This window comes from Ambystoma mexicanum, chromosome 7q, assembly GCF_040938575.1.
Source record: "Ambystoma mexicanum isolate Mex_15411 chromosome 7q, UKY_AmexF1_1, whole genome shotgun sequence".
NCBI classification, from domain to species: Eukaryota; Metazoa; Chordata; class Amphibia; order Caudata; family Ambystomatidae; genus Ambystoma; species Ambystoma mexicanum.
The window spans coordinates 245,709,777-245,728,342 of NC_090941.1; the positions used below are offsets into that span (position 1 = coordinate 245,709,777).

The 18,566-nt window shown below is 41.2% G+C and overlaps 1 long non-coding RNA gene across 3 annotated transcripts in view; it reads left to right on the forward strand.

The window, feature by feature from the left end:
• The window catches only part of LOC138528759 (uncharacterized), a 665,870-nt gene extending 649,981 nt beyond the window's left edge, over nucleotides 1–15,889 (forward strand). For all 3 annotated transcript variants that reach the window (XR_011284229.1, XR_011284232.1, XR_011284230.1), the window contains one exon: nucleotides 15,804–15,889. This is a non-coding gene — a long non-coding RNA (uncharacterized lncRNA). The remainder of the gene's footprint in view (nucleotides 1–15,803) is intronic.
• The last annotated feature ends 2,677 nt before the right edge of the window (nucleotides 15,890–18,566 follow it).

Below are 18,566 nucleotides of genomic sequence, written 5' to 3' on the forward strand. Positions count from 1 at the left end.
AGCATTTTATATAGGAGGTGTTACTTTACATCGACTGTTGATGCTACCAGTGGAGCATGACAACACACTAGAGTAACGAAAACTTGTATCAAGAGCAGCACAAGCAGTAGGAAAAGTTCTTAGAAAATTAAATACATTTATTGTAATGAATTAAGTATGGTGCCTAACGTGATGAACGCTTTCATTCAAGAGGTTTTGAAGACTGACTACAACGCTTTGTTTGGAAGTAACCATGTACTTATTTTTGGACACTTGTTACAATTAACTCATGTGAAAGGGTGATCAGTTTTCAAAATGCCGCAATCTAAGGATAGTCAAAAATGTAAAGGAATTATTGGTCATTTTAACCTGCAGAATTGTTTTGAATTCCAGGAATTTACCATTAATATGAGGCAATCTGTAGAATTAGAGTATGCAGAAATCCTTAATGAGATTCATATATATGTATTCTTGAGGAGAATGTGAAAGGGAAGACTGATTACTAAATTGTTTCATGCAGATTGCAGTCCATGTGATGTCATGTTGACTCGTAAGGAACAAAAAAAACATGTCTTGTGTAGCTTTGATATGCACAGTTTAAGAGTGTAACAGGTTTACCTCTGCTATGCTACTGTTAGAGAAGCAAAAGATTGTGGGATGAAATCATGTGAATTTTTCAATGGTCATGTTATGCCATGAGAGTTGGAAGAGAGCAAAAGCTCGATTAGGTCAACTAGAGAATTCAATTTCTAAAACAGCAGATCTAGAGGCAGTTTTAAAACTGTGAATCAATACACAAGTAAAGTTAAAGATGAATTTGAATGTAAGAATTGGTCTAGTCCATATAGTGATGTGGAGAGTGATTGCATTTCACACTTTTCCTCACGGTACACTTCTTGAACATGTTGAAGTAAAGTTTGATAGTGTAGAAGAAACTTGTTTGACCTCTGCACGTTTCATGCTTTTTAAGGATACATTTCTGAAAAGAGCGTAGTTTCCATTGTGCTCTGCATATGCAATAACTATTCATAAATCACACAAGGGTTGACTTTAGAAGCAGCATTTATTGGCATTGGTCATACAGTGTTTAAAGAAGGAATGGTATATGTGAAAAATATAGAAGGCTTATTTTTATAAGCTTTGATGAAAGAAAAGTGACAGCTATATTCTTTCATTGAAGAACTTAATAGGTTGTGTGTAATGTATGCGCGTCACCTGAACCTTATACCTGTACTTGCTAAGCTCTTAGCCAGGAAACATAAGGAGTCTGTAAAAAGTATGTTCAAATGAAAACATTCCTTTTAAAACTAAGAAACAACAGAATCACAGTTGAAAAGTTGTTCAGCTATAACATACTCTCATTGCAGATTTAGTAATGAAACAGGAGTTGAATGCTATTGTAATGCAGCTTTGTATATGTTCTTACAAATGACCCCATTGATGCAAGAAAGAACTTCCTCAACAGAGAAGCAGCTATGTGTGGAACTTTCATTTCTTAAAATATCTCTAGATTATAAACTGCACACTACACATTCGGCAATGTCAATCCGAAATGTAGTAGCTGTTACAAGTGGAAATTAATAATTTTCTCAAAATATACAGGACGATAATCACAAATTGTTAATAACTGTCTTCGTGTATTAGATTGGTATGTAGGAATTAGTTATGAGTGGAATCATATGTGTCCACAATGTAAAAAAGATTATACTACTCAGGTTCTTTATGAAAGATGTGTTTATGTTCCTATCCCTGATCAGAAAAGTGTACATTTTTTTGATCTTCTAACTAAAACATTTCATGACATACAATATAGTGTCTGTGTTTGTAGATTTACAATCAACACTGCAAAATCTAGTGAACAATAAGGATGTATTGATTATGTTTCAAAGATGTAGTGTAAATGGTAAGAAAATTAAAATGTTCATAATTAATTGTTTAAATAATCAAGTTTCTATTAATAAGAAAACTTTTAAGATGTGTGCAATTATTTTTCATGAGAGGGCATCTATTCACTGTGGACATTTCACAACATGGGTGCGTACAGAAGTAGATTGGCTTGATTGTAATGGCTATATAGTCAAACACCAATCTAGATTGCCAACGGGTTTAAAGAATTCTAACATAATGTTGTTATAACCAACATTTTAAAATGTATGTTTGTATTCATTTATTGTGGATATAAGCATACAAATATAAATGTGCAATGAAGAGAATGTTATAAGTGTTTTATGTAAAGTTGAAGATGGATTGTTACTAGGATGTATTTTAAACACAGTACGAAATAAACATAGGTATGATTCTGCAATTTTCTACTTTTATTTTCTTGTGTGAAAAAGTGTATATTTTAATATGTAAAGTGTTCCCTATAAGTGCTATGTTTCATAAATGGTTCCATGTACATTATTTTCAGTATTAGGGAGTATAGAATTTGATGACTGTTTATATATGAGAATTCCGAAATTGGTGCACTCCTACTTTAAAGTGCTGTTTTGGAGAAGTAAACAAACAACTCAATTGAGTTCAAGGTGCGGGGGAGTAACTGAGATCCTTGCACAAGACCTCCACAATTAACAAAAAAGAAAGGAGAAGATTCAAGCTCTGAATCCTCCCGTCCCATGCACACTATATAGTGTTTGATAAACCAACTACTGTAATCTGAGGATAGAGATTTAAATATAGAAAATAATTTTCAACAACAGTAATTTCTGTAAAACACATTTGTGTATATATTTTTTTTGTAAAGAATACATTGCATGCAAGAAACAGTGACAATGTTATTGCACAAAGAAGAAATCATTGGAAGAATTGTTGTCAGTAGTCCTTTATTTTCAAGTGGTGACGCATTTCGAGGGAAAATGCCTCTTCTTCATAGGCCTAAAAACAGACTATAAAGAAATATATGTTTTACAAAGCAACTGTCCAATTTGATAAACCATACATACTAAATAGTTTATACATCGAGTCAATGTTAACAGAGAGATCAAAAACATTTTTTCTACCAAACACTTTTTGGTTTACATGATATGAACAAAAATACTCCTCATATATTTACATTCAGCTTTGTTATAAGTGAGTAAAGCAAGAATAAATTCATGTGTTTCAAAACAAGGACCCTAGGATCCTTTCCAAATATAAACATGACCACTGATGTGGGGCCCCAAATATTAAAAGTCAGGTAGGTGGGGGTCCCGTGAACACCATTACTGTCCAACCAGAACACCGACCATGCGGTTAATTAATAATGGAATGAAAAAGGTTACCTATTAGTGCAGGAATGGAGATGTGTGTTGATTACTGCCACCACAAACTGGTATGTACACATATGTAGCAAGAAACTGCTTCCAAAGTGATGCTGTAGATCGGCAAGGTGATTATAGTTTTCAGTAAGAATAAAGTAACAGGAGCCAGTTCAATCTAAGAGATGAAGGTAAATTGAATGCTCATGTCAAGTATAGTGTTGAAAACAGTCAAACAGAGGCTGAATACTCCTAAGGCATAAGGTACTCAAGATAACACTACATAGTTCAGTAAAAAACTGCAATCATCGTCAAGAAGGGATACAACATTTAAAAGATAATGATGTTGCTACCGCATATTGCACTGGGTTATAGTAGTCCCAATAGGACCTTACAGCAGCAAGCCAACTGTTGACATATAGATACTCAAGAAATCCAAAAAGAAGGCCAGGTACATATGTCTCGTGGTATGGAACCCGCCACACCAGGAGAACCAAGTAATCAGGGGATTATGTACACTCAAATCGAAAATGTGGGGATGGAAAAAGCCCAACAAGACTTACACTAATCCAAAAGCGAAATGAATATGGCAGTCCGGTGGTGTACTAATGCTATGTCTTCAAAGAACATGAGTGCCAGCCAGAGTTTACTCGACGTGCGGAAAATTTCGAGAGTGAAGCAATCTAAAAAAAAAAAATTATTAACGAAAGAAACTTATTAGGTAAATATTGAACAAGAGTACGGGAACAAATAATGTAAATAGATAGAGTCATACCCAGAAATTGGTTTATTCAAGTATGCGTTTGGTAAGTTTTAGTCCATCAGTTGGATGTGTAAAGACCAGAGCTCTGTGTAGCTCTTACTGCCAGAACCTCACTGTGAAGGTAGAGTCCTGAAGTAATTCACTAGCGCGGACGCTGAAACCAATGTGAAGAAAGTGCATAAATACACGTAACGATTCATCACTTTTCAGAGAGTCCCTGACATTCTATTCAAGGAGCGATGATTCTTACCTCCGACCGTGAGGTAAAGAGCAGTCACAAATTTGCATGCAAGCATCGGCATAGGTCGCCATGGTAACGACGTAAAACCCTTTAAAAAGGATTGCGTGATGAATGCATCACGTGATAATCCAAGCGGATGCAATAGACGTCAAATCAGAAGAAGGACAAAGAGTGTCCTTTTCGATGTAGCCCGGTGGCCATATTGAAATGTAACTCAAGTGGTACGAGCAAACATAACATGTTCAATGGATGATCAAGGAGATTCTTACAAGGAAAAGCTGAGGAAACAAAATAACTAGGGATTACAGATAAGGAAAATGGGTGAATAGAGGGACAAGAAAAAAATAATGAAAAAACAGTATAGAGTAGTGATATAAACAGTATCAAAAGTCGTATAAATGGGAAAAACAAATTAAAATAGAAATAGTAGTAACAAGGGTGGCTAATGTGTACTGTAGTTAAGAACGTAATGAGAAAGTCTGAAAGATAAATAAGAGTGTGGAGTGACCCAACAAGAGGTTGAAACTGTTACAGATAAAAGGGGAATAGAGACCGCAAAAGGTCCTTACTCAAGTCGGACAGTCATGGATATCACATAGTGGACCAACCAAACCCAGCAGTGCTGGTGCTGTTAGTTGTAGAAACAGGCATCATATCACAGTGATCATAACTGTACAGAGAAAGTAATCTCAAACTTCAGGTTTTAAATCCTAATGGAAAACAAACATAATAATTGGTTAACATGTACTATAAGAAAAACAATTAAGAGGAGTTATTCAATTTACATGATATTATTGTGGTACATAAAAGAAAGTTCAATTCACGAGGTCTAATGTAATACATAAAGAGTGGAGGCCGAGATTGGTTTCACAACATCTCCCTGGTAGAGTACCCAGGAGTCTACAAAGATGATAAATCACAATACGATTAAGATCAAAACAAATGTTTACACATTAAAAGCAGTTGTATTAAGCCCAGATGGACAAATTCAAAATCAACGCTTATAGAAAACAATTCAGTGAATGCTCTTCATTTAGTCCTTTGGGTTGCACAGTGTCTAAGAGGTTGATCCAAAATAGTTCTCTCCGAAGGAGCATGGAGTGATCATCACCACTTCTTTGGGGTTTCCTTACAACCTCAAGAATCTGAAATCACATCTGGGCAATTGTATGGTGTTCGGAGTTTAAATGTCTTGCCACTGGTGAACGTTGATTATTACATCGTATGTTGGATTTATGTTCTGTCCAACGTTCCTTAGCTGGTCTCATAGTTTGACCTATGTACAGTTTACCGCAGGGGCATTTGATCGTGTAAATAACTCCTGATGTTAAACAAGTAGAGAAGTCATGAATTTTTATTTTCTTGCCTGTTTGTGGATGGGAGAGCAAATTACCCCTGGTGATGTTATTACAGTGTGTGCAGCTCAGACATGGGTAAGTGCCTTTCTTCTGAGTGCTTAGGAATTATATATGAAACAAGTAAACAGTAGGTTGTAGATACAAAAACAATAAAGTACAATGTTTGTAAAATAAATGAGATCAAACTAGTAATAAGAGTTTTAGGGAAGGATTTAGGTGTACTGTGTTTACTTGTTATGTGGGTAGGTGCCAAAATAAGGGTGAACACAACATTTAAAAAACATATTCCAATTCCATAAAAAGATGAAAACAGCATACTTGAAGTGTTTGTTTGTTGAATGTTTAAATATGTTTAATGTGCAGTGTGGAAGTTTTCAGAAAATTCGTACAATGTATTGAGTCAGGTGTGCAGGTGGCCCAAAAAAGGACGCACACCCAAATTATAAAAGAAGTATTGTAATGGCGATGTAGATAAACACTTTATATTTTATAATATATTTTGATATCCACACACCACACACATATCTGTGCCAATATAAGTTTAAATAACAATTCCTAGTTTTAAATTTTTTTGTTATATGATGGGTAAATTTTGAAATTTCATTATGAACGTATCATGAGTGTAGCTGACCAATCAAATGACGGACACAGTTTTTCCAAGAAGTATGAACATTACATTTGTTAGGTTATTAGTGTCATTTTTGCTAAGTGTTAACATGTTTAAACACTCACACACACATTTTTACTTTCAACCCATTATTTGAAATATTGGTATGACTATACTTTAAAAAGATGTATACTCAAAATAATGTTACACTGTTGGCATGTCTTCATACATTTATTTTTTTAAACTGAATACATTGTTAAGTTATGTGTATTGGTTACCTGGTTATGGTTGCATACATTAATCTGTGAATCTTTCTTCATTTAATAATAAATAATGTTTGTGCATTATTTTAACATATCTTCATTGCAGTGAAATGCCTTTATAGGTGCATAAACTATTGACATTGTGGGCACATCTTTTTAGTATTTGCTGATGCAAAACCAAGTTTGTAGTTACCTAAATGGTTGGTATAGTTGAGGTAATCATACTAGATTATTTTCCCTATGCTACACTGTAGCAACTCTTTATTTTTTAAAGTGTTATTTGTTTAAGGGTGTTGTTGTGATACAATGTTTATTTTATACAATATTTACATTTATATTTCACACATTACATAGAAATATTTGTAGACAATGAGATAGTGTATAATGTGTATATGTATATATATATATACATATATTTATTTTTAAATATATTAAATAACTGAATAGAGGTTATTTCTTTCCAACAAGATGTTTTTTTTCCTCTATTGCATGATTAATGAATACAACCTTTTACTGGCTGTATACTAGGGATACATTCCGTATTCACTTAGTACCATTGTGTGAAAAAACATACATTCTTGTTTTAATTTTATTATGAAATACATTTCATTCTGTTTCACAGTAATATTGAAGAAAGAAGACAACACATATACACTTTTTGGGTAATACATTTGGTAAATATTATATGTGTGCAATGCACATATATATAGTCACAGATTTATATATTGTTTATATTATTTATATTATTTTGTATACTATTATTTCTTGCCGCGGCTACAGATTCAACAAATGGGTTGCATATTTGTGCGTGTGATTCTAAGATGAGCAATGACTGGAGTGGTTCTATCTGTGGCTAAATGGCTTCTCTGTAAATAGATATTGGAATATATTTTAGCAGTCTGTGTTTAATTTAATCTATTTTTGTAAATTATAGGGCGACCCTTAAAAGGAATGTTTTGGGGGAAGGAAAGAGGGGAGTGGAACAGGGGCAGAAAACACATATGAATGAAACATATAACAAAGGGAATTAAAATTAAAAGAAACATGTTGTGGGGTATTTTCTTTACTTTTATCATTTCATTTTAAAGCAGGGAAAAATGCCCACTAAAAAAGAAACATTTAAGGATGACAGTTATCCTGGTTTTCAGAGATTTACTTGTCCTATTCCTTAGTGGTGGCATCTCGCACGGCATTCCATCTGAGGCATTGTGCGCACATGACTCTCATCACTGAGAGAGCGGGAGTCGGTAAGATGGAAGCTTGTGCAGTTGACATTGCTGATGAAGTTGAGCCTTCATTGAGTGTTGGTGATGTCTCGCTGGTGGATGAAGGTGCTGCAGATGCAGCTGATGTTGGTGCTTATAATGGATGAGCCACATGCACTTGTATTTTGTGATGCTCATGTGATTTCCTATAGGCATCACCCACATCATCCCAGTGGACTTGCACAAGATGGTTTTTCATTATTGATGTTCCTAGGCTTTGTGACAGAACATTAGAAGGGCCCAATGTTCATAGTACGTCCTCCGCCTCCTTTTTCAAACATTCTTCTCTCACCTTGAAGTATTGCCAACTCTATGTGACAGTCTTCATTTCAGTTGCTTTCTTCCTTGGTGGTGATGGCTTTGTAACCCATGTGACATCGTCATCAATGCTGGTACTATCATGGTTGGACATGTTGAAATGTCCAAAGGGGGAGGAATATGTAAAACAATACAAATGACAGCACGTAAATGACAATGCCTCAACAAAAAAAAAGAAAAAAGAAAGAAAACTAAAACAAGAAATTGACAAACTGAACAAATTACAGGGCAAGGGAAAAGGGGTTTGGGTGAAAAGTGGATAAAAACAACTGATTAACGGGTTAAAGTAGTTTCCTGAGGAAGGGTTTCCTGAGGAAGGGTTTGATAGATATTGGGCGGTAGTTGTCAGGACACGTGGAGTCTGCTGAAAGTTTTTTCCGGACGGTGGCACAAGGGAGTGCTTGAGGGAGGAGAGGAAAGATCCAGTGGCAAAAGAGTGGTTGCAGAAATCGGCAAGTGCAGGGGAAAGAGAGCCATTATTGTCCTAATGGTTCTGGAGGAGCAGGGGAAAACAAGCCATAGGGGTCATGAGGGTGAGGGAGGGTGGAGGGATGCAAGGGTGCTCAGGATGACCAGAGTTTTAGTAATAAAGTGTGTGGTCAATGCATTGCAAAGGGCTTGGGAGGGGAGAGGAGTAGACTGCAGCAGGGTTGGCAAGTTCCCTACAGATTTTAAAGAGTTCAGCCATGTTTTTGGATGCACCAGAGACCTGCACCTGAATGTGTGCCCTTTTCTTGGCATGGATGTAAACTCTGTATTGTCTTTGGAGCAGGCGACAGTCCAGTTTGTCAGAGGGTGAGCCAGAGGTTTGACACTTCCATTCCGTAGCTCTGCAATTGCATTTCAGGGCTGCTAGATCAGAGTTGTAACAGGTGTTACGCTTAGAGGCAGGTTTCAGGTGGATGCTCAAGACTGGGGCAAAGATGTCCATAGTGGTAGTAATAGCCAGATGGATGCTGCTGAGAGCAGGGTCAGAGGTAAAGTCTGTGGTGGGGAGAGGGGGGATGAAAATGGATGCAAAGGCAGCAGCTGACACTTGTTTAATTGGATGGATGCTCGTGAACAAGGTTGACTGGGCTGGAGGAGGTGTGGTCAGAGAGCCGAGAGGACCAAAGTGAGAGGAGAAAATGGTCTGACCAGGCGAGAGGGGTAATCAGTGGGGGGGAGAGTGAAAGATCAGAGTGGATGAGGGCATCAAGTGTGTGTTTAACCAAGTGGGTTCAACCAAAAGGGGAGAATGAGGAGCAAATGTCACAGAAGAGAGTGAATGCTGGGATAGAGTAGTACCGTTGAATGTGGAAAATAGCCCAGGAGAAGGAATTTAGAGGTGGTTGATAGGAGAAAAGAGCGGAAATCACTCCATTCAGTGAGGAAGAGGGAGGTGGAGACAGGTGGCCTGTAGATATTGGCAATGGTCAGAGAGAAGGGCAATATAACCAGCTGACAAACCAGGCTCTCAAATAAGAGCAAGGCTGGGTGGGTTTTATGGATGAAGGGACACACTCAGAGAAAATCAAGGCAACCCCACCGCCAGAATGGTTAGGGCAAGGCTTGGAATTGATCTTGTAGCCATCAGGGAGAAGGGAGTCAAGGCAGAGACTGAACTAGCATTGAACAATGTCTTGGTAAGTGCTAGGATGTGTAGGTCAATGTCTTCAAGAAGGAGGAGATGTTGGCAGAGTGTTTGATGGCACAGTGAGTGTTAAGTGTGGCTAGATGAAGGATGTCTCTGCCTTTGAAGGTTTTCTGATGAGGGCTACAGGGGCGAGGTACACCAGTCTGAGAGGGGAAAGAGAAAGTGGAAGAGGGAGTAGCAGATATGGGAAGGAAGTTAATGAGGGATGGCAGGCTCCAGTCAAAGAGAAAGAGCTTGTGTTGAGAACCCTGAAACAAGATTGTGCGAGTGTGGTAGACATTAATGATACACCTGGATGATGTGAAGCCCACCAAGAGGACTTCCCACTTGGTGCCACCATTAAAGAGCAAGGATGTGAAAGGGAAGAGAGTAGAGATGAGATGAGCAGTCCATAGATCTGGGGAGGGGACAGAGAAGAGTATATCGGTGAAGACCTGTCTGAAAGTTGCACTGACATAGATGTATGCGATGGGTATGCCAGGGTTAGTGGTCAGGATATCTTTTTTGTGCTCTTTTCTTCCAGACTTCGCGAGAGAAGGGAGGTTGGCTGATAGTGTAGCAGTTAGAGAAGATAGGGGAGAGTGGCTACACAGCGCAGTCCAAGCTCAAACTCACCAGAGAGACTGGTAGTTACAAAAAGGACACAGAGGACACCAAATGTAATGCAAAATGGGGTGCAAAGATGATAAAACACAAACCTAGATTTGAATCCCGAAGAAGGTACACAATATGCAAAGCAAAAAGGGGTGCAAAGATGATAAAAAACACACCTAGATTTGAATTTCAAAGAAGGAACACAACATGCAAAGCAAAACGTGGTGCAAAGATAATAAAAAAACACACACCTAGATTAGAATTTCAAAGAAGGGACACAAGTGCAGTGAAAGAAGAAGTAGATTGGGTGAGACAAGGAAGGCAGAGTGAGATAGGCAAATTTATGGATCAAAGTTGTTAGTGTAAGAGACAGTGGACAAGTTCAGCTATCACTCCCTGGTAGATCTGCAGAGAGCATAGAGGAGCAGGTGCCCAAGTTTGTGGGGTAGCTGGCTGCACATTACGAGGAGGCTTCATAGTTTGAAGTGGGAGAAAAAGGGTGGGGACCCTCTGAGCCCTTCTCTGGCCGGAAAGGTGCAGATAGGACCTATCTGTGGGCCTTGGATGGAGGGGTCCACTTCCACCTTCGGGACCTCAGATTAGCTCTTAGCAAAGAGGCTGCCCAATCATGAAAGGGCGGTTGGCAATGAGGTGGCTCCTCTACACGAGGATGGGCCGGCCATCTTGTAGAGTGAGGACTCAGTACATAATAGTATAAGCAAATGGCTACAGGGAAGGTTGTGCACTTTCCAAGTTGCCGCCCCACATGTGCTCAATGAGAAAAAATAATTTGCACTTCATTAAAGGAATTATGAGCGTGTGGAGCGCTTGCCACTGAACCTTTGAAAAATATGTTCTTTTTTCTCGATCCCCACAGGAATACATTTGCCCACAAGGGTTAACCTTCTTGGATTGTGATGAAAACGCTGCTACAGCAGCTTCAGGCCAGCTCAAAGCTGTGGTGGATATCTTAAGGATTATATCCTGCCTTCTGCTGTTGGAATGGCAGAGTAGAGGCACAGACAAAGGGCCTAGCTGTGGGCCTTGGATGGAAGGGCCGGCTTCCGCCTGTTGCCGCCTTGGATTGACTGTTAACAAAGAGGCTCCCCAATCATGAAAGGGCAGCTGGCTGGCAATGAGGTGGCTCGTCTACATGAGGATGGGTAGGCCATCTTGTAGAGTGGACACTTAGTGCATAATAGTATAGCCAAATGGCTACAGGAAAGGTTGTGCACCTTCCAAGTTGAAGCCCCACACATGCTCAGTAAGAAGAAAATGATTTGCACTTCTTTACAGGAATTATGAGCGTATGGAGCAGTCACCGCCGAAAATTTACAAAATTCATTCATTTTTCTTTTCTCTCGATCCCCAAAGGAATTAATTAGCTGACATGGGTTTACGTTCTTCGATTGTGATGTAAGCGCTTCTCCCCTAGCTTCAAGCATGCTCAAAGGTGGCGATGGATACCTCAAGGTTTCTGTCCTGCTTTTTACTGATGGGATGGCAGAGTAGATGCCTCAAACAAGGTCCTAGCTGTGGACCTTTGATTGAGGGGTCAGCTTCTGCCTCGGATTGGCTGTTAGCAAAGAGGCTGCCCAATCACGAAAGGGCAACTGGCTGGCCTTGTGGTGGCCCCTCTACACCGGGATGGGTAAGCTCCTCTACACGAGGATGGGTCAGCCATCTTGAAGAGTGGACACTTAGTGCATAATAGAATAGCCAAATGGCTACAGGGAAGGTTGTGCACCTTCCAAGTTGCAGCCCCACATGAGCGTAATGCAAAGAAAATGACTTGCGCATCTTTAAAGGAATTATGAGCGTGTGGAGCGCTCGCCACTGAACATTTGAAAAATGTGTTCTTTTCTCTCGATCCCCACAGGAATAAATTAGCCCACAAGGGCTTACCTTCTTGGATTGTGATGAAAACGCTGCTAGAACATCTTCAAGTGAGCTAAACGATGTGTTGGATATCTTAAGGCTTCTGTCCAGCTTCTGCTGTTGGAATGGCAGAGTACAGACACTGACAAAGGGCCTAGCTATGGGCCTTGGATGGGGGGGCCAGCTTCCGCCTGTCGCCGCCTTGGATTGACTGTTAACAAAGAGGCTCCCCAATCACGAAAGCGCAGCTCGCTGGCAATGAGGTGGCTCGTCTACACGAGGATGGGTAGGCCATCTTGTAGAGTGGACACTTAGTGCATAATAGTATAGCCAAATGGCTACAGGAAAGGTTGTGCACCTTCCAAGTTGAAGCCCCACACGTGCTCAGTAAGAAGAAAATGATTTGCACTTCTTTACAGGAATTATGAGCGTATGGAGCAGTCACCGCCGAAAATTTGCAAAATTCTTTCATTTTTCTTTTCTCTCGATCCCCAAAGGAATTAATTAGCTGACATGGGTTTACCTTCTTCGATTGTGATGTAAGCGCTTCTCCCCTAGCTTCAAGCATGCTCAAAGGTGGCGGTGGATACCTCAAGGTTTCTGTCCTGCTTTTTGCTGATGGGATGGCAGAGTAGATGCCTCAAACAAGGTCCTAGCTGTGGACCTTTGTTTGAGGGGTCAGCTTCTGCATCGGATTGGCTGTTAGCAAAGAGGCTGACCAATCACGAAAGGGCAAGTGGCTGGCCTTGTGGTGGCCCCTCTACACCGGGATGGGTAAGCTCCTCTACACGAGGATGGGTCAGCCATCTTGAAGAGTGGACACTTAGTGCATAACAGAATAGCCAAATGGCTACAGGGAAGGTTGTGCACCTTCCAAGTTGCAGCCCCACATGAGCGCAATGCGAAGAAAATGACTTGCGCTTCTTTAAAGGAATTATGAGCGCGTGGAGCGCTCGCCACTGAACATTTGAAAAATGTGTTCTTTTCTCTCGATCCCCACAGGAATAAATTAGCCCACAAGGGCTTACCTTCTTGGATTGTGATGAAAACACTGCTAGAACATCTTCAAGTGAGCTAAAAGATGTGTTGGATATTTTAAGGCTTCTGTCCAGCTTCTGCTGTTGGAATGGCAGAGTACAGACACTGACAAAGGGCCTAGCTATGGGCCTTGGATGGGGGGGCCAGCTTCCGCCTGTCGCCGCCTTGGATTGACTGTTAACAAAGAGGCTCCCCAATCACAAAAGCGCAGCTCGCTGGCAATGAGGTGGCTCGTCTACACGAGGATGTGTCAGCCATCTTGTAGAGTGGATAATCGAATAGCCAAATGGTTACAGGGAAGGCTGTTCACCTTCCAAGTTGCAGCCCCACATGTGCTCAATGCAAAGAAAATGTATGTGCTTCTTTAAAGGAATTATGAGCTTGTGGAGCGCTTGCCACTAAAAATTTGCCAAACTCTTTCTTTTTTCTTTTTTCTCAATCCCCAAAGGAATACATAAGCCCACCAGGGTTTACCTTCTTGGATTGTGATGAAAACGCTACTTCAGCAGCTTCAAGCAAGCCCAAAGGTGGTGGTAGATATCTCGAGGCTTCTGTCCTGCCTTCTGCTGATGGAATAATCACATATCACATCACTGATGACATTACTAATTACATTATGAGAGTAACTGGCATTAAGCATGGGCTTCAGCCATGGTCAGTGTGCATGGCCATATATATTTTAACACATGAATGTGTACTAGTCATGACCTTAAGTTATGGACAGTAGTCACAAACTTCACCCATGCACACTGAATATTTTAAAACACTAACAGGCACCCAACCATAGATTTTGGCCTTTACCAGTGGATACAGCGTTCAACCGTGTAAATGGGCCATGAGCCATGGACTTTGACCCTGACCCTGAACCGTTTATACATCTTTTGGCCATATCCACTGTATGTTTTAAAATAATAAAATGCAATAAGTGATGGCCTCGGCCGTGCCCATTATGTATTATATAACACTAACACCAGCCACTGGCTATGGCCTTCGGCTGTGTCCACTGTATACTATTTACACTAACCAACCACTAACCATGGTCTTCAGCACAATACTAGCCAGTGACCACAGACTTTGGCTGTGCCAACTGTGTATTCTAACATATTAATGGGCACTAACTATGCCCTTTAGCCATGGCCACTGATTACAGGTTTAAATGTTACCCATTGTATATTTTAAAAAAGTGATGGGCTATTAGGCATGGCTTTTAACCATGAGCATTTGTATTTCTTTTACACTAACTGACCACTAGCTAGCCAGTGACCCCAGCCTTTGTCATGGCCAAGTCCATGGCCTAAATCTTTATTAATGTAATCAAACCTTTTATGAGCTAACTTATTAATGATGTTATGTCTAATTCCATTATTGATTGTAATCAGTTATATTCAATGTAACTAGCGTTGTCACCAGTGATGGCATCAGTGATTGGAATTGTTGTGTCATCAGTGTTCTCATACAACTTGTACTTAGTGATGCCATCAATGACGTGATCTGTCATGTCATCATTGTGGTCATAGGCTGCGCAACAGGGGGCGCAGAGTTAAGGTGGCTTTAGCTGAATGTCAAGGGTTTTGTTGTGTGAAGTTCTAACCTTAACGTCCTTGCAACTAAAGTGTTTTCCTTGATATACACATACATATATGCACAAGTGCCTGAAAAAAGATGTGGCAGTGTCTGGCTGTGCCATTTGGTGGTGCCAGGTGGTGGTGGAAAGTTCACTGGAGGGGCATACCTATTTCCCAGTAATGACCATGGCCCTCATTACGACCTTGGCGGAGAACCATGGTGCTATTAGCACCATGGTCCATGGCGCTAAGTTGCCAACTCCGCCATGGTGGTTGGCGGACTTACCGCCCCATTCCGACCTTGGCGGGGCGGTAAGTCCCCAATCCCCATTTACCCTTCCCCATTCCCATTTTTGCCCCATAGGGCATAATGGGAGTGGGGAAGGCGTTAATTACGCCACCGTAAATTACGGTGGCGTAATTAACAACAAGGTCCCTTAGCGCCATGGATTTTAACGCCTGCAAAAAGCAGGCGTTAAAATCACCATGGCGCTACGGGAACTCGTACTCAGGCGGTAAGGGTCGGCGAAGTTTACGCCGGCGTAAACCCCTTACCGCCTGGGTCGTAATGAGGGCCCATGTGTGTGCAAGCATTAGTGATTGAGCCTGAACCAAGTATTTCGGAGAGAACTCCTCCAAGAAATGTTTTAAAATAATTGCTTCAAATGTTGCACTGTATATCACATGTTTTCAAACAAATAGTAACACATATCATACAGTTTAAAATTGGTCCTGTTAAGGGTGACTTGAATAGAATCCAGGGGATGCATTATCAAGAGTACAGAAGAACATTGTCCGATGTATTTGCAATATTGCTGTGCCCAACATATAGGCACGCTCTGCTTACGTAAAGCAAATTTACATGATGACTGTGCCCAGTGGTGGGTTGTGAACATTTAAATATGTTAGGTGTAAATATTGGGCCATATTCCGTGGAGCCTGAGCCTCATTCTGCCCAGAGTGTAACTACCTTGCCCAAAGAAAATGTTGAAACACATCAAAATGATGCTTTTCACAATCCAATATTTGAAAGAACTCAATTAAAATGTCATGTTTTCCCAGGAATTCTCGAGGAGAAATCATGAAACATTCCAATGCTTCTGGATCCGCCATAATACCCTAAGAGCAGTTTTTACCCGCAGCAGGTAAGACACGTATCAAATTAAATATTTCTGGATATGTTCATGTGAATGACTTGTAGAAATGGGCCACATTTTACTATAGGTCCGTGCATGTCCCCAGGCCTTGGACAGATCAAAATAGCAGACAATACTGTGGCAAGTGAAGGGGCAACCAGAGGCATGTTTAAGGAGGTGGCATAGAGCAAGAAAAAGTTAGTTGGCAAGCACTACATAAGTGCACATAAGGCCATGTGGGCATGATGTAAGCCTCTGTCTAAACTCCATGACCCATGGTATGTCATGAACAAAGTTTTAGCTGTCCAAGATACATAAGTGGTCACATGGGAGCCGAGTATGTGGTTAGGTCCGGATTGGCGAACGATCTGTTGAGGGGTGGCCTCTGTCACGTTAGACCAAGCAGAATTCTACTGAGCTCGGATTGGCATTGTAAAGCAATGACGCCCCTTCCCCCTAAGGGCATAAGGATGTACCATTAAGGAGAGCATTGTTAGTTTTACCGACAACATGCTAACATTTTGTGTGCAGTTCATTGTTAAATCATTGTAAAAAGTCTGGGGTTTATCTGCTCAAATGCCACCATGTTAGGGTGGTGATACTATGCCAGTGTCCTGACCCACTTCTGCATAGCTGTATGGGAATGCTTATTTTCGTTACGCTAGCCGGTAGCCTCTTTATTGGAATTTTAGGTGTTGAGATGTGGTTATTGCCAGATGCAAGAGGCTTTGTGACAGAATTTAGTGTAGAACAGTCTTGCTTGAATTTGAGGCCCTGTGCAATATCTACCCTCTCTGGGGATTTGTGTTTCTGCACCAATGAGCATATAGCAGGCTTACTAATACATCGGGTATAGTTTTGACAAATGTATAGTTTGCTTCACTCAGAAGGAAGGTTAAGGTATCATCCTTTAGAAGGCTAATTGATAGACTATTCTACAAGCATAGCCAATTATCACACCCAAGCAGGCACATGCACTTCCTCTTCAGATGACACGTACATGCTTTACACTTGGAAAAGCAAGACAATTGGCCATGCCAGTTTGTGATCCCCTTACAAGCCATATGCAACTGCTTTGAAAACTTGAAATATCTGGGACCTGCTGGAAATAGGGGAGCTTCTTGTTTACTCCTGCCATTATTTACACTCCACACTTTTGCCTTACAAGGTTCTGTTCGAGTGGACCTTATCTTCTTGCCCACAGTTTGGACCTACCTACATTTACAAAGGAAAAACCCGGAGAATAATGTCACTAGGCACCCTGTCCCTTTTCTCACAAACAATGCCCACCTACCCAGCCCACATTTTTATGAAACCAAACCCAACATCAAATGACATCATCTGAGTGGGTGGTCGGCTGAATAGCCATTACCTCAAGCTAATAACCCATAATTTTGAAAGCAAGCGTCCCCAAACAGCACGATCCTCCCCGCAATGAGAGACAATGAAGGACTCTCCCAAAATGGGAATAAGGCCAAGACAGAGTGCGGGTGAGCGTAAATGGGAGTTTATCAATCAGAATTGGGCATGCAAAGAACTCTGCAAACTCCGAGAGCGCTCTGTCTGACAATAGCAAAGACAGGCGTATATATTTACAAAAAGCGTCATCAAAACCTACATACTATAGGGGGCACAAGTTCATTGGGATTGGGTGGCGACGACTAACTATAGGTGCTGCTGCGGCGTGGTTGGTCTTGGCTGGAGGACGTCACTGGTCACCCTTGTGGGTTGGGCTGGGCCTGGCAGGTCGGCTTGAGTTCATCTGGGCGGTGTTGGTGTGCCAAGGCGGCCTGTGGCAGAGATGAATGCCTTTCCTGACTTACTTGCCCTCGGCCATGCACACCGCAGTCATTCAGTCATTTACAGTGTTATTCTCTTTAGTAAATCTTCCAATAGGTTATTTTATAGGTTAATGCAACACAGGAGGAATGCACCTTGTGAGGGGTCTGGAGGTAATACATCGAGGCCTGGTTACCCGTGTCCTGTTGACCGGGGCCATAGGTCGAGGGGCTAAGCTTCGGGGCCTGGGACGGGTGGTACAGGTCTTTCTGTCTTGTTAGAAGTTGTTATGGATGTTCCGCTGTGTGTTGTCAAAGTGTTGGGTGTCCTGATTGCACAGGGCCATAAGTCTAAGACGGTCCGGTGGGTTGTGGGGTTTACGAGGGGGCGCGTGAGTTTAGACAAAGGTTTACTGCTGTGCTGTAAATAATGCAGGTGGCTGGTCGCGGCCTTGGGTGCTGCAGTGGGGCTACAAATCTTTGAAGCGGCTCCAGTCCGGTCGGGGGAGGTGGGATAGCGCAGAGCGGGCCTCTGTTCTCATGTCTTGGCAGCCTTCGCAGGGTGGGAGGGGGAAATGGCCTTGTACGCATTCACAAAGGTATCTCCCTCGTGTGTTGCTGAATGTAGGTAAAGACATCACAAACATTTGAACACTTTCTATAATACTTATTCAACATCGCTTCAAAACATGCATTTAAACTTTGCTGGATGTGTCTCGATTATACCCAGTCCGAGCACCATATTTGTACATTATATTCTAGCAGCTACAGTATTTTAGTTACATGCATATACATTCGCAGTAAATGAGGTAGTAGTTGGGTCGGTGGAGTACATAGAAAACGACCCGCCACTGTACGTGACGGTGGTGGCACATAAGGGGCTTAGACATACACACATGATAAGTGCATTC